This window comes from Gopherus evgoodei, chromosome 19 (assembly GCF_007399415.2).
Source record: "Gopherus evgoodei ecotype Sinaloan lineage chromosome 19, rGopEvg1_v1.p, whole genome shotgun sequence".
Classification (NCBI taxonomy): domain Eukaryota; kingdom Metazoa; phylum Chordata; order Testudines; family Testudinidae; genus Gopherus; species Gopherus evgoodei.
In genome coordinates, this window is record NC_044340.1 from 9,443,406 (window position 1) to 9,460,115 (window position 16,710).

Here is a 16,710-nt window from a genome sequence, read left to right on the forward strand (position 1 = left end):
GGGGGGAATATAGCATTGTAATTTGGTTCTCTGGTGTGGTGTTTTCCTCCCGGTGGATGGGACACGTTAGTCAACTAGAAACAGCCCTGCCTGTCACTTAAACACAAACGTAAGAATGGCCATACTGGCAGTGGCCAGTGCCAAACAGCATCAAGGGAATGAAAAGAAAAGACGGTTACTCACCTTTGTAACTGTTGTTCTTCGAGATGTGTTGCTCATATCCATTCCAATTAGGTGTACGCGCCGCGCGTGCACATTCGTCGGAAAACTTTTACCCTAGCAACTCAGTGGGCCGGCAGGTCGCCCCCTAGAGTGGCGCCACCATGGCGCTCCATATATACTCCTGCCGGCCCACCCGCTCCTCAGTTCCTTCTTGCCGGCCACTCCGACAGTGGGGAAGGAGGGCGGGTGCGGAATGGATATGAGCAACACATCTCGAAGAACAACAGTTACAAAGGTGAGTAACCGTCTTTTCTTCTTCGAGTGATTGCTCATATCCATTCCAGTTAGGTGAATCCCAAGCCTTACAAAGGCGGTGGGGTCGGAGTGAAATGTGGCAGAATAAAACTGCTGAGCCAGAGGCTACAGCCTCTCTTGACTGCTGAACCAGGGCATACTGCGAAGCAAAGGTAAGGACCGAGGACCAATGGAGCTTCGCGACAGAACTCGTGGGTAGAAACACGAGCCAGCAAGGCGGCAGATGAAGCCTGAGCCCTGGTAGAATGCACGGTGATGTGGCTTGGGGAAATATGAGCCAAATCATAACAAGTGGGGATGTCCGTCATCACCCAAGATGAGATCCTCTGAGAGGAAAACAAGCAAGCCCTCCCTTTGGCCCGCTACCGGGGCAGAGCTGGGGCACCTTAGGAAATACTCCACAGATGTCCAAGGAGTGCAACGGTCATGCCCATCGCGTTGAGCTGTGGGTAACATGAAAGGCCAAAACACCTTAGGGAGGAAAGCCGGGTGCGGTCATAACTGCACCCTGTCTTTGTGGCCTTCGTAAGAGCTCTGATCTCAGAGACCCGTCTGGCCAAGACTAGGTTGAGGTCCCAGGGCGGGGCTGGGCGGCGCACCCGAGGGTGCAAGCGCTCCAAGCCCTTGAGGGACCTCGAACCCATAGAGCGTGGGACACTGAACGTCCATCTTAGCCTGCTGGAAGGTAGGGATGGCTGCTGAGAGTATCCTCAGCGATGATACCGCCAGATCCTGCCGCTGAAGGCCAGAGGCAGGCCAAATAGAGGGGATCGAGACCTCAGCAGGAGCAAGATCGAGCGTACTGCAGCTGTAAAGGAAACGCTTCCACCTGGCCCGGTACGTTGACCAGGTGGAAGGCTGCCTGTCACCCCGACTCAGGTACGCAGGAGCCACCGTGAGGCGAAGAGGCTGCAGGTCCGAGTGACGAAGCCCGTCATTGCCCTGAGTGATGAGGTCTGGGCTGACAGGCCGAGCAACGTGGTATGTCAGTGCTGCCTGGACCACTCTGGAGTGATCATGATGATGCGCGCTCTGCCCCTGCGGAGTTTGAGCAGGACCTAACGAACCAGTGGAAACAGTGGGAAGGCATAATGCAGTTGGCCGTTCCACGGCATCAGGAATGCGTCCAAGATCGATTCCGAGGAGAGACCTTGGAAGGAGCAGAACACCTGGCATTTCCTGCGCTCGCAGTGAGCGAACAGGTCTGTGTGAGGAACCATCTCCACTTCCGGAAAGCGGGACGCCTCACATGGGGCAGAGTGATCACTCGTAAGACAGGAAAGACCTGCTGAGTCAAAGAGTTAAGACGTTCCGAACGCCTGGGAGAAAGGACGTCGCCAGCTCCATCGAGTGGGTCATGCAAAAGACCCGGAAATGGATGGCCTCCTGACAAAAAAAGGGGGGAGGACTATGTCCCCCCTGAATACTTATGAAGCACCTGGCCATTGTGTTGGCTGTAAACACCGAGATACAACGACCTCGCAGCTGCCGCTGGAACCCCTGGCATGTCAGGCGGACTACTCTCATTTTTGGGGCATTAATGAGGAATGCCAGCTCCCTAGAAGACCGAAGGCCTTAAGCTCGGAGGTGACCATGAGCACTCGAGCAGAGAGATGATGCGTCCGCCGTCAGGGGCAGTGAGGGCTGGGGCGGATGAAACCGCATCCCTGTCCACACCAAGGAGGGAGTTAGCCACCACTCTAGGGAGCCTAAGGCGTTCGAGGGAACGGTGACTACCATGACCATTGGCTCCCTGTCCAAGCGGTACGCCGAGGTGGGCCGGACTTGGAGAGGACGGAGGCGGAGCTTGGCGTGTTTGGTTACAAACTTGCGGGCAACCATGGACCCAGGAGACTGAGACAAGAACGAGCTGAGGTCGTTGGGAAAGCCTTCAGACCTCAGATGATTGTTGCCATCGCCTAAAACCGCAGTTGTGATAAGCAGGCTCCGGCTAGGTAGGAGACCAGGATAGCCCCTAGGAAGCCCAACCTCTGCGTGGGAACCAGAGTGGATTGCTCTATAGTAATCATATTGCGTCTCAGAGTCTCCTCGGATAAGCGAATCGTCCAGATACGGAAAAACGCATATCCGACATCAGCAACGGTAGCGACTATGTCCGTAAACCAGGAGTATTCACCGCTGGCTATAAAGCGGAGGCATCTCCCGTGCGGAGGGAAGATGGCATTGCCAAAGTACGCGTCCTTCATATCCAGGGCGGCATAGTAGCCCCCAGGAGGCAAGGATGGAATAATGGTTCCCAGGGATACCATGCAGAACTTCAACCTTATCCCAAACCGGTTGAGTCCATGCAGGACCAGGGAGGTCTGAGACCTGTGTTCGAGTGGGGAACTAGGGCATAACGGGAGTAAAACCCCTTGCCCCTTTCGTCCGCTGAAGGGGGACAGGGCTGGAGCAATTTAAAGGTGGTACCTATGCTCCATCGTGCGCAGGACCCAGCGATCTAAAAGTAACTGGGGCCATGCCAGGAGAAAGCGGGATCGGGATCCCGCCCTGCGACTGGTACACCGCCCTCCGGCGAACCTTGGAAGGTCCGTCTTTGGTCCCGGTGGTAATTGCGAGGGACCTTGACTTTGGCTTTTCAGGGGGGCCTGACGTTTGTCTGCGACCACCTTGGCCTTGCCGTTTTCCAGAGTTCTGCCTCTGGCTAGGCACAGAGTATGGCGGCTGGGGCCATAAAGGCCTGCGTTTGGTCGCTGGCGTATACATGCTGAGACGCATTAGGACCCTATTGTCCAGCAGGCTTCGCAGTCTGGGGCTGTCTCTGCCGCGAAGATGCCTTTACCAACAAAGGGTAAATTCTTTCCCCCGTCCTCCAAGACGGCAGCGAAGTCCAGGTGGGAGTTTTTGAGGGAGAAACTCCTTCACCCAGGTGCTATAATTATCGCAGTTAAGCAAGGCTTGTTGCTTTGCTACCCAGAGCTGCAGGGCCCCTGCAGAGTACACCTTGCATTCGCCAAGGCTCTTTCTGCTTCGGGGCTGGCGCCCGCTGGCCATCATATCAGGATCGTGGTCCTGAGCATAAAATCTGCGCATATGGGATGACACGGATGCGTGTCCGGACGGCCATGGAGGTACTAAAAGAAGGCACAGGCAGAGTCTCTGACTCACTCGGACCTTGCCCAACTCGGCACCGGGGACCGGCATCAGGAGGCGTATCGGTACCTGGAACGAGATCCAGACCCGCAACCAGAACGGTGTCGGGAGGTCGACCGAGATCTCGAGGCTCGGAGAAGGGCTACAGGAGTCAAGGTACCTGCCCCGGTGCCAGATGTCGGAACGGTGCCGATAGCGGGTCGGCGAACGGGATACCGACCGGTGCAGCGAGTGTGACCAGTACCGAGGAAAACAGCACCGGGACTGCCAGTGGTGTCCGGCGTGCCGACAGGACTTGGAGTGTCTGCGGGACCGTGATCATGAACGGTGCCGCTCTGCTGTGCTGACAGGGGACAGTCCCCTGAAGAGACTGTATTACCCGTACCGGCGGTGCCCGGGTCAGGCAGCACTGACTCTGTCATGGCACTGAGAGCCCTCGCCGTTGGTAACATCTCCGGCGTGAAGGGAACAGCAGGCTCAACCACAGTGCGTACTGGGGAGCTGTCCGGCACCGGATTCGACGGCCCTCGTGGGACCGGGATCCACGGTACCGAGGTCATCAGAGCTTCGGTAGGTGCCGGTGCCGGGCGAACCGAGTTAGATAAGCTGTCTGGCTGCGGTGCCGTCAGCACTGAAGCAGCGGGAGTAATACGCTCAACCACGGCGCGTGCCGGGGAGCCGTCGGGCACCGGATTCGATAGCCCTTGTGGGACTGGAATCGACGGTGCCGATGTTGTCGGTGCCTCAGAGGCTTCGGTGCCGGGCAATCCGACTTAGACTAGCCCTCTGGCTGCGGTGCCGTTGGCAGGGAAGCAGCCGGAGCAGGAGCTCAACCACGGCGCGTGCCGGGGAGCCGTCAGGCACCGGATTCTACGGCCCTTGCGGGACCGGGGCTCGACGGTGCCGACGTCATCGGTGCCGCAGCAGGTGTCGGTGCCGGGCGCTCCGACTTAGACTAGCCCTCTGGCTGCGGTGCCGTTGGCACGGAAGCAGCCGGAGTCTTAGCTCGACCACGGCGCGTGCCGGGGAGCCGCCAGGCACCGGATCCTACGGCCCTTGCGGGACCGGGGCTCGACGGTGCCGACGTCATCGGTGCCGCAGCAGGTGTTGGTGCCGGGCGATCCGACGTAGACGAGCTCTCTGGCTGCGGTGCCGTTGGCACGGAAGCAGCAGGAGCAGTAGCTCAACCACGGCGCGTGCCGGGGAGCCGTCAGGCACCGGATTCTACGGCCCTTGTGGGACCGGGATCGACGGAGCCGACGTCATCGGTGCCGCAGCAGGTGCCGGTGCCGGGCGATCCGACTTAGACGAGCCCTCTGGCTGCGGTGCCGCTGGCACGGAAGCAGCAGGAGCAATACGCTCAACCACGGCGCGTGCCGGGGAGCCGTCGGGTACCGGATTCTACGGCCCTTGCGGGACCGGGATCGACGGTGACGACGTCATCGGTGCCGTAGCAGGTGTCGGCGCCGGCGATCCGACTTAGACGAGCTCTCTGGCTGCGGTGCCGCTGGCACGGAAGCAGCAGGAGCAATACGCTCAACCACGGCGCGTGCCGGGGAGCCGTCAGGCACCGGATTCTACGGCCCTTGTGGGACCGGGATCGACGGTGACGACGTCATCGGTGCCGTAGCAGGTGTCGGCGCCGGGCGATCCGACTTAGACGAGCTCTCTGTCTGCGGTGCCGCTGGCACGGAAGCAGCAGGAGCAATACGCTCAACCACGGCGCGTGCCGGGGAGCCGTCAGGCACCGGATTCTACGGCCCTCGTGGGACCGGGATCGACGGTGCCGACGTCGTCGGTGCCGGGCGAGTCATCTTAGACGAGCTGTCTAGCTGTGGTGCAGCTGGCACAGAAGCAGCAGGAGCAGTAAGCTCTACCACGGCGCGAGCCGGGGAGCTGCCAGGCACCGGATTCCATGGTCCTGGGGGACTGGAATCGACGGAGCCGAAGTCATCGGTGCCTCTGCAGGTGCAGGTGGCACGGAAGTAGCGGGAGCAGGGGGCTCAACCACGGCGCGTGCCGGGGAGCCGCCAGGCACCAGCAGGAATCGTAGACTCTCTCGACCTCGGAAGAAGGGAGCGGTGCCGAGTCGACATCGGTGCCGGCGACGGTCGGTGCCGAAAGGCCTTGGTGGTACCGGCGGGGTCCGGTGCCGAGGAGGCGCTTCTGCCCGCCGCTTGAACATCGCTCGGCGCCCAAGGTGGAGGGGTAAGTGAAAGTCCCGCACCTTTTTGTTCTCGGCTTAAAAGCCTTGCAAATGGGGCACTTATCTGTCAAGTGCGATTCCCTGAGGCACTTCAAACAGGAGTCATGTAGATCTCTCTTCGGCCGCGGCTTCTGGCAAGCCGGGCCCCTTTGAAAACCCGGTGAGCCATGCATGGCTCCGGCACTGGGCTCATGGAAGGGGCTACTTCCTGAACCCCGCTAACTAAACTAACCATGTTAGCAAAGAAAACACGTATAACCATACAAATATATATATAAAAGTGTTATAACTGCATAATTATATACGAGAAAACGAGTAGCTAGGGAAGTGGAGGTCAGCTAAGCCGCGCTCCACTGTTCCAACGACCGACACGGGCGGTAAGAAGGAACTGAGGAGCGGGTGGGCCGGCAGGAGTATATATGGAGCGCCATGGTGGCGCCACTCTAGGGGGCGACCTGCCGGCCCACTGAGTTGCTAGGGTAAAAGTTTTCCGACGAATGTGCACGCGCGCCGCGTACACCTAACTGGAATGGATATGAGCAATCACTCGAAGAAGAACACGGCAATTACTGAATGATCTATCCTGTCATCCAATCCTGTTTCTGGCAGTCAGAGGTTTAGGGACACCCACAGCATGGGGTTGCATCCCTGATCATCTTGGCCAACAGCCACTCATGGATCTATTCTCCATGAACTTATCTAATTCTTTTTTAAACCCAGTTATACATTTGGCCTTCATTACTTCCTCTGGCAACAAGTACTACAGGTTAACTGTGTGTTGTGTGAAGTAGTACTTCCGTATGTTAGTTTTAAACCTGTTGTCTATCAGTTTCTTTGAGTGATCCTTGGTTCTTGTGTTACATGAAGGGGTAAACAACACTTCACTATTAACTTTCTCCACACAGCTCATGATTTTATAGACCCTATCATATCCCCCCTTTCCTAAGATGAACAAAGTCTTTTTAATCTCTCCTCACATAGAAGCTGTTCCAAACCCCAATCATTTCTGTTGCCCTCTTCTGTATCTTTTCCAATTCTAATATATCTTTTTTGAGATGGAACAACCAGAACTGCACACAGTATTCCAGGTGTGGATGTCATGGATTTATATAGTGGCATCACGATATTTTCGGTCTGATTATATATCCCTTTCGTAATGCTTCCTAACATTTTTAGCTTTTTTGACTGCAGCTTCACACTGAGTGGATGTTTTCAGAGAACTAGTCACAATGACTCCAACAGCTTTCTTGAATGATAAAAGCTAACTTAAACCTCATCATTTTATAGGTAGAGTTGGGATTATGTTTTCCTAATATGCATTACTTTGCACATATCAACACTGAATTTCATTTGCCATTTTATTGCCTGGTCTCCCAGTTTTGTAAGATCCCTTTGTAACTCTTCACAGCCAGCTTTGGACTATCTTCAGTAATTTTGTAACATCTGCAAATTTTGCCAGCTCACTGTTTACCCCGTTTTCCAGATCATTTATGAAAATGTTGAACAACAGAGATCCCTGTACAGTTCCCTGAGGGACCCAGCTATTTACCAATATCCACTGTGAAACTGACCATTTAATTCCCACCCTGTGTTTCCTACCTTCTAATTAGTTATTGATTGAAAAGAGGACCTTCCCTCCTATCCCATGACACTGGCAGACCAACCAACCTATGCAGGACCCATAACAACTTAACAGGAGGCATTACAATTGTATCAGGATAATTCACTTGTCTGTGAATTTCTAAGAGATGTACTAGACCAGCAATCATTAACCAACTCATTTTTCATAACAGAGTATTTCTCTGTGTTTACCTATATCTTGTTAGAAGTTTATCAATGTAACCAAATTAACTTTTAGATTCTAAGTCAGTTTTCATGTCTTAATTACCTTACATTATATATGTGACTGTGTTCAGTTAACCTTAAGATCAAAGATGTCAGACACTGCAGGAAATGTATATTACCTACATTGTCTTCAGCTTATCTATCTCTGTTATAATGGAGGACCAGCTAATTGCATTATGTAAATGAGTGCAACTGGTGTACCCGTGTATGCACAGGACACAGAAGATTAACTTCAAAATAAAGTTTAACAAATGAACTGCATTGCCTATTCTTCCTAGGAGAAAAGCCCTGAGGTGGCTTGTCAGCCTGCTGGAGAGCTATAAAAGTGAAACCTCGGGCCTGATCCTGCATCTCTCACCTGCCAACCTTTAAATGGGGAAAGTTTAAGCTGTGGGACTGAGATCCTTCAAGCAGCTATTTAGAATAACCTGGAAAATCCATGGAAAATCTAACAGACTTTACATCTAAGCTGCCTTTAGATTCTGACCTATGGGGATAATTCCAAAAAGACTTTTGCAAGCAAGCAGATATCACATCACTGCTACAATCCTGATCTATGAACACTGAAAATCACTAGTATGCAAATCAGGGCGGGCAAACTACGGTCTGCAGGATTGCCACCTCCTTGGCACTGCAGGCCCCGCGCTGCTCCCAGAAGCGACCGACATTACGTCCCTGCAGCCCGGCCGGGGGGGGCACGAAGAGGGCTTCGTGCACTGATCTCACATGCAGGCACCACCCCCGCAGCTCCCATTGGCTGGCAACGGGGAACCATGGCCAATGGGAGCTGCAGGTACCCGCAGGCAAGGGCAGTGTATTAGCCCCACTGTGCGCCGCTGCCACCCTGCAGCCGCTCCAGGTAAGTGGTGCTGGGCAGGAGACTACACCCCGAACTCCCTTCCCTGAGCCCCTCCTGCACCCCAATCCCCTGCCCTGAGTCCCTTCCTGTACAGCACACCCCCTCTCACACCCTGCACTCCAACTCCCTGCTGCAGCCCTACATTCATGGCCCTGCATGCAATTTTCCCACCCCGATGTGGCCCCCAGGCCAAAAAGTTTGCCCATCTCTGATGTATATCATTCCTTAAGCATTCTAATAACTCTCTTCTTTTATTAATAAATCTTTAGTTAATTTACTAAGGATTGGCTGACAGTGTGATATTTGGGTAAGATCTGAAATACAAAAATTGTTCTGGAGTAAGTGTCTGGGTCTTTGGGCTTAGTAAGAACCTCACATATGGTGAATTAGGTTTTCACTAATTCTTCACTATTTTAACCTGTTTGTCTGGAAGGGAACCAAGGGCTGAAATGCCTAAAGGGGGCTGTATTTGGCTTCTGGTTAACCTGTGTGGCACTACAGAAGCTCTTTTGTTACTGGCTTGATAATCTAATTATAGAAAAACCCTCACCAGTTTTGGGGGGGCGGGGGAGGGGGCGGTGTCTGCCCTATTTCTTCCAGTCTGCCCTGAGTGTGGCATTCTCAGTGTGGCCCACCCAGGCACATTTTTTGACTGTATATTTTGGTGAGGGACCCTGTTAAAGGCTTTCTGAAAGTATACTATATCTACTGGATCACCCTTGTCCACATGCTTGTGGACAAGGGTGATCCAGGTGATAAAAATGGCATTTTCTATTATCTGTGCTTACCTGAAAATTTCCTATTACTGTGGCTGCTGCAGCCTGCTTGCAGCTTAGGGGCAGAACTAGACCTGTCTGTCACTGGCAGCAGGGGATTGCCCTACCACTTGAAGATCCCTGCAGTTGAGACAACTTCCACAACCAGGATAATTTTCCCCCTAATGGAACAAAATCAAATCGCTACATGTCAATTTCCATCTCTATTCTGGAAAATCCACTGGCCTTTAGGGTGGGCTTGATCTCCGGATCTTAAAACTCAAAAAAAGGAATTTTTCAGGTAAGCGGATACTTTATCATTTGAAAGTTAACAGATCCATTACAACGGGATTTTCACAGCAGTGGAGGAACTTGGATCATCCCTTCAATATGGACATCCAATGTAGTGTTCCTTCCCCTGAACACTAAGACATGGAAGAATACTTCCGCTAAAAAACAGCATTTACTAATAACTGGATTTACCAGTATGCAGAATTGTAATGAATTTATGCATCGGTGGTCGTTTGGCCACCTAGCAGATCTCAATACAAGAAATATGACTTCTCTGCCCTGAGAATGTCAGTGGTCCTGAAGTTTGGACTTGATGCTCAAGAGAAGGAAGAATATTTCTTGACTTTACTTTAGGAATGAATGGTATGACACAGTTGAGACGACTACACTTGTCCGAATGAAAAATACAGTAGTGGGTCTCATCTGAGAAAGCTCCTAACCAACTTCAGAGCTTGTCTGATTGGAGATTACAGATATTGGGAGCTTTACTTTAATGGACAGGAAGTATAATGACACCTTCTACAGGGGCTCAATCTGCATAACGCTCTAAAGAGCAGAATGAGGTTCCAAAGTCACATTCTATGGCCTCACAGAGCTAGAGCAACAACTGTTGCCTTAAAAAAGTACTTAATGCTGGGATTTGTTCAAAATTCCCTTTTCCTGAGCATGTTGATAACATTATACTAGAGACATGACCTTTTTACTTGGACACTTATTCACTGACACTAAGGCCCTCCCGTAGGAATTCTAGGCTATATTTCACTTGTTTAACACTGTAGTTAAATTACAGACTTTGCATCAACCAGCAGAATAAGTTCTATTTGTTGAATGATTTTTAGGGTCATGAGACTGAATTCACTTCATCCATGTATCCATTTTAAACCTGTCTGCATTGGGTTGTTTTACCCCCTCAGAGGAGGTCTACTACTGCAAAAAACAGACATTGGAAGGCTCAATGCTAGGTTAATGAGGCCTGACAGAAAGACAACAGTTTCACTTGCCTTCCTATTTTTTGTATGGTTCTGGGGAACAGTGGAAAAGGTAGGAAGGCACACAGTAGAGGCACTGCTGAGCTTTGTAAGTAAATTCTGATCTACTTCCCAGTCTCGACATGTGGAAAGGCCACAGGCTGCTTTATTATTGTTTCCAGATGCAAACAGGTGACTCATCAGCCCACTACACTAACTTACAATGAGTATGAACATTTCTTGGTGCAGGGTCCACTTTACTCAAACTTCTGCCATTTAAGCCTTGGTGTTCATCTCCCCTTTGATAGACAGTGCACACAGGGATAGTAAACTTTGCTCTACCCGGGACCGGAGAAGTTGATTTTTCTATGTGATTGATATGATCATGTTTCCCATGTTTATTTATAAAAAACCTCAGATACTTTCACTGTTACAACCCAAACAAGTCTGTGACTCATCGAAGGAACAGTGTTCTGAGGTCTCAATGAATCATTGTGTCCCAGATCACAGGTGTTGTGCTCTGCTTTTTCCGGTACCTATTCCCTGAATTGAACTGAAAAGGCCCTCTCCATTACCCCCAGCTCGTATCAAATGAAGATTGCTCTGCCTGGTTTGCTAATGGGTGGATCCCTTCAAAAAATCTGATTTAGTACACTCATCTGAGAGAGTGGAGACTATCCAATGAGACCTTGATCTCTGCCAGTGGATGTGATGCAGAGGAGGAGAAGAAGAATTACTGGATGTTTCTCATCAACTCTTGATCGCTGAAGCATGTCTGTGTATAAGAACAGCATGCCCTATAGAGCTGTATTTTTGTTTCTGTGATATTGCATGCCCTTCCTTTGTTCTTCATCTTCTGCTAAAAATGGTCTGAGGTGAAACTTTGCATCTGATAGTATTTGTTCTCATCCCAATCCTATGATTAACTTCCCTGGCACTATATGACTGCGTCCATCATGTGTCCAAGATATCTTAGAAAACATATCCTTGTATTTTTTTTGCAGCTGACTCTGTACAGAGTCCTGATCAGAAAAATTGTCAAGGAAGAGAAGTGAGTTTGTGTCTTCCTTAAAGTCAATATTAATACTGGCATGATCCTGGAAGAGATCCTGATTTGACCATTTGTCAAATCAAATGGTAATACAAGCTGAGAAAATAAAAAGCTGCCATCTGCATGAAAGAGTGGAGAATCGTCTACGTGATGGTGAAATGGGAAAGATAAGCATCCTTAAGGAACTTATGCCCTGGTCTGTTTGTTCCTCACTGCATGAGGCTAGAAAACAGGATAGGGAAAGGGTTGTACTGCTCTGATCTGAATTAAACTATGGATGGTTTCATTCACATCCTGGCATTTCCAGAGGTTGCTTGAGATTCAGAGTGGACAAAACTGTTCATGAGATTCTTGCCTTACAGTATCTCCTGTGGACAATGTCCAGTGACCTCATTTTAACTATCAGAGGGTAGCCGTGTTAGTATGGATCTGTAAAAGCAGCAAAGAGTCCTGTGGCACCTTATAGACTAACAGATGTTTTGGAGCATGAGCTTTCATGGGTGAATACCCACTTTGTTGAATGTCATGCATCGACGAAGTGGGTATTCACCCACGAAAGCTCATGCTCCAAAACATCTGTTAGTCTATAAGGTGCCACAGGACTCTCTGCTGCTTTTACTCATTTTAACTAACACGGTTGGTAGCCATTCACTCCCAAACCAAAGGACCCAGAAACCAAACAGATGTAAATCCAGATAGGCCTGGTTTGGGAGTCATACATATAGTTCTGAGGCAACTGAGACCAGCTACTGACCTTGCCTCAGTTGCCTGCTCTTCTTCTAACTACCACTTGCAGTATTTTCTCCTGTTGTACTTCAGAGACTATTTCAATTTGCCTTATGATTCATAACGAAGGCTAAGATTTTGTCTCACATATTTTTAGTAAAAATCACAGACAGGCAATAAAGAAAAATTCACAGAAGCCCATGACCTATCCACGACTTTTACTAAAAATATGCATGACAAAATGGGGAGCTGAGGGTTCCCAAACCACCCCGCCGGCCCCTGGCTCCCAACTGCAGGGCACCCTGCCGGCCCCTGGCTCCCGGGGTGCCCTGGCCAGCCGCAGCAGCTCAGAGCTCCCCTGCCCAAGGTGGCTGGGAGCTCAGGACCCTGGAGTTTCCAGCCACTATGGGGGATGGGACGACCCTGCAGCTCCCAGGTCTCTGGAAGTCACTGAATCCATTACTTCTGTGACAAAATCGTAGCCCTACCCATAACATCTACATCAGTGGTTCGCAACCTACGGTCCATGGGCTGCATGCAGCCCAATCAGCACACAGATACGGCTCATGTGACATCCTCAGGGCCATACAGGTAGTATATATATTGTGTGGATGCAGCTCACATAACACATACAGAGCTGCATATATGACCCACAATGGCAAATACATGCTTTAGGTGCATGCTGCACTCAATGGAGGTGTTCAGAGGGAACAGCATTGATTCTGTTTATTTCCCCTTTGGAAATTTGTTCCTATAATCTTGCTTTGAGGAGAGACTGAGCTCAGAATACTCCTAAACTATTTCAGGTGTCTAGCAAACTCTGTGTCCTGAAAGAGGCTGGGTTTGTCGCCTCTCCTTCCCCACAAAGACATGGCATCAACTTCAAGAATGAACTCCCCAGAAACTCTACCTGTCTCTAGCACAAGAGATCGACCTCGGCCTGATAGGTCTGCATTTCTCCTGGAGGGCCCAGCTTGGCGTATCAGCAGGGAACACTACGCCTGTTATGGAGGTGGCAACAGCTTTGCTAGAGTCCATGCTGTGTCCACTGTCCTCTATCCATGGCATTAGAGAACGTGAGGGGGAGGAGGCGGCTGAACTCCGCAGTTGGAGGTATGGCTGCTGCTGCAGGCTGTATGGTGCACTGCCCTTTAGGTAATGCTCCACTCACAAAGCCGATGGAGAAGGAGCTACTTGTCCCTGGAGTCAGTTTTTCCAACCTTGCTTGGCTATTTTCCTGCCTGGGGGAAGGGGGTCTGAGGTGACCCCACCTGGATTGTGCTGGAGAAAGACTGCGTTCTGCCCACAGAGTCAGATGAGCTCACCAAGGAGATACTTGAAGAGGGGAGAAAGCAGGAGACATGCACCGTTCCTTTTGCCTCTGGCTTTTTTTGGCCTAGCTCACTCCCTGAAGCCTGCAGGAGCACAAGCTGATGCTGATGCAAATGCCTCAGAAGGCAAAGCAGAGCTGAGGGGACAATCTCCCTGAAAGGCAGCCGCTACCCTGAGATAACTGGTAATCAAACAATATTTTTTTGAGTTAAAATAGTAAGAAATCTGAAATAGGGTTTGGAATTGCAGAAAGCTCTGCAGCAAGGCAGGCTTGGGTAAGCCATTTGCTTGTCCCTGGGGAGGCAGATAAAACTGGAGGGCACTTCAGGAAGCAGGGCATTTTCTAACTCCCAATGACAGGTCAGTTTCTTTCCCATGCTGAAAGCTGGCTGAAGTATCCATCCTCACGGATCTGTGGACCTTAGCACAAGAAATGTAAAAACAATCACCTCTTCCCTCCCTTCCTTGCATTCTATACACTCACTTATTTAAATATTTGGAAGCTGTGAGCAATTCCTGTTACATCAGGTATAATGGGGAAAATCTAAACTAAAAAACAAACATTTTTGGAAGCTTTGTAAACATACATAAAAGAAGTTTCATTTTAAGTAAGAAATTTTGTAATTTTTAAAAATTAAATAAAAGCAAAGAAAACATTCCAATCAGCCCAGATCAAAAAACAAGAATTGTTAATTATATTTAATGTTTTATAACCTCCAGATATCACATTCTATAAGCAACTGATCTACTTCTGACATTCTGTAAATGGACTGGAATGCACATTCCGCTATGCAAAACTAAATCCTGACAAATATGAACACTAAAACATTGTGTTTGTCCCAAGAATGTCCCCCACTTGTAGAGATGGACAAGCCATCTGAACAAATAGATTCTCATTAGACTTTTCAAACATTATATATTTCAGTACTAGTAATTTGACTCAATTTAACAGTAGCTAATAAACTAGACTAAACATTTAATCAGTCTACTACAAATCCATATTATAGACATTTACAATCTAAATGTTCAACAGAAGAAAGAATACTACAGTAATCAGTTCAATGAGAATAGTTCAAATACATAAAACATTCATGTGTCTACTTCAAGTCATGTATCATTTGACCAGCTTTTGAAACAAGGAGGCTATTTAATTGTATTAAGCAATTAACACAAAAAGAAGATATTTTACCAGAAAAAATATTTTCTAATCAGTATGATTTTTGCATGGAGAACATATTTAGATTAGAATACAAAGATTAGCCCAACAGAAGAGCAGCATATGCATAATCAACTAAGTGTTTCAAGATGCAAATCTAGTATGTCTGTCTAAAACTTGATTGAGTTTCAAGAATCTATCAATAAAGGAATTTCCAGCAGAGGTTTAAACTAATGATCCATATGGAAAAAACACGATGAGCAAAGTTTTTGTACCCATAGCTGCTAACCAAGTGTGTTTAAAGCTTTGTTCAGTAACAGAACTCTACTGAGTGATAGCAGGAGGACACAAAGTTCTTATGCTTATTTCAGATAGGAAAAAATCCTGTTGCTTCCAGGAACCTGGAGTAAGTTCAAGCTATATTTGGGGTATAGTGTTTCTCGAGTGAGCCTAAGGCATAATAATGCTATCTGTAGGAGGAAGCATTTAGATATATATATATATATATATTTTTTTTAAACAGAAGGTGATAAGAGTTACAGGCTTTATTGTACTCAGAACACATAAGGAATCAGCATCCAACCCACTTCTAAAGTGTCTATTTTAATTAATTGTGCAGCATTTAGAAATAGTGACCTGCCCAGGAGGCCAGTTTAATGTCCTCCAGACAAAATCAGAGCCCCTTATATATACATAGACATGCGCTGAAAGAGAAAGAGAGGGAGAGTGTAAGAGCACAAGTGTGGTTTTTTTTTAAACTACAATTTGTTTATTCCTCAGAGAGAAGAGCAGGAGAGCAGCTAAAGATTTTTCTGTTGATTGTGTACTACTGAGCTGAGCAGATCTGAATGCTCATAATGGTAATAAAGTCTGTTTTAGAGTGAGAAGAAAGTTTTGGGGTAGATAAAAAGGTCTTCCCACGACATTAAAGTTAAGAGTGAGTTTCCTGGAACTAGCCAATTTACGGGGTAGGGCCTGTAACCTGCATTTGAACTTATAAAATAAAACATTTGGTTTAGAAAATCCAAAGTCCCAGAGTGCAGCATTCTGTTCTTAATAAATGCAAACAGCCAGCAGCTTTTTCAGTACTGTGTAAACAGTACACAAATCCTCCTGGATTTTACTGATGGTTCTACAAATCTGTGTTTGGGAATTTTTCAAGCATGGGCTTAAAATGGGGCATAAATTCCTATTTCTCATTTATATGTAAATTTCATAATTTTTTATTAAGTTTTTGATTAATTTATTGTCACATGATTTTTTTTTTAATAGGAGGTGTCCAAATTGGATCCATGGCTGAAATCTGTCTGTGGCAGGTTTTTTTTGTTGCTGTTGTTGACTAGTATCTTTTAAAAAAACAGGATAGAGATGAACTTGGGAGCAGATCTGGTGGGACAGGTAGTTTTTAAAAGGATATTTAGGGTTATTTTAACTATTAGTCATAGTGATAAGAACTATGTTATTATAACTAAGTTTATATACCAAAGTGTGTACAATCTTAATCATACACTAAATCTTCTGCCAGCAGCTACATTCTTTTTTCACGTGTAACCCTACAATGGACAAAGTTTTACTTATCAGCTGCCAACAGACATTTTATGTGCTAGAAAAGTGCAGCTGCTGGCTGATGACGTCTTCTCTATCAGACTCTGCAACTGTGTCAGAGCTTCTGGAGCAGCCCTCAAAGGTCCAATACTTCTTGCCCAACACCAACTCCCTTGATCAAAACATTTAAACACTAGGAAATTAATATACTAAGGCTTCGCTGGGAAACAGTGTGGCTCCATACATACCACATGTGACAAACTACAAAAGCTAGGAAATAAAATGTTATGCTACCCAACAGCACATACCCTATGCTCCACCCACAAGCACATACTTTCCTTTCAACACAACTACCATACACTTCAGTCCATGCTGCCATAACCGT

General features: G+C 48.3%; 1 protein-coding gene across 1 annotated transcript in view; it reads right to left on the reverse strand.

The window, feature by feature from the left end:
* Positions 1-16,710, reverse strand: part of ZBTB44 (zinc finger and BTB domain containing 44) — a 179,029-nt gene that overhangs the window by 121,455 nt on the left and 40,864 nt on the right.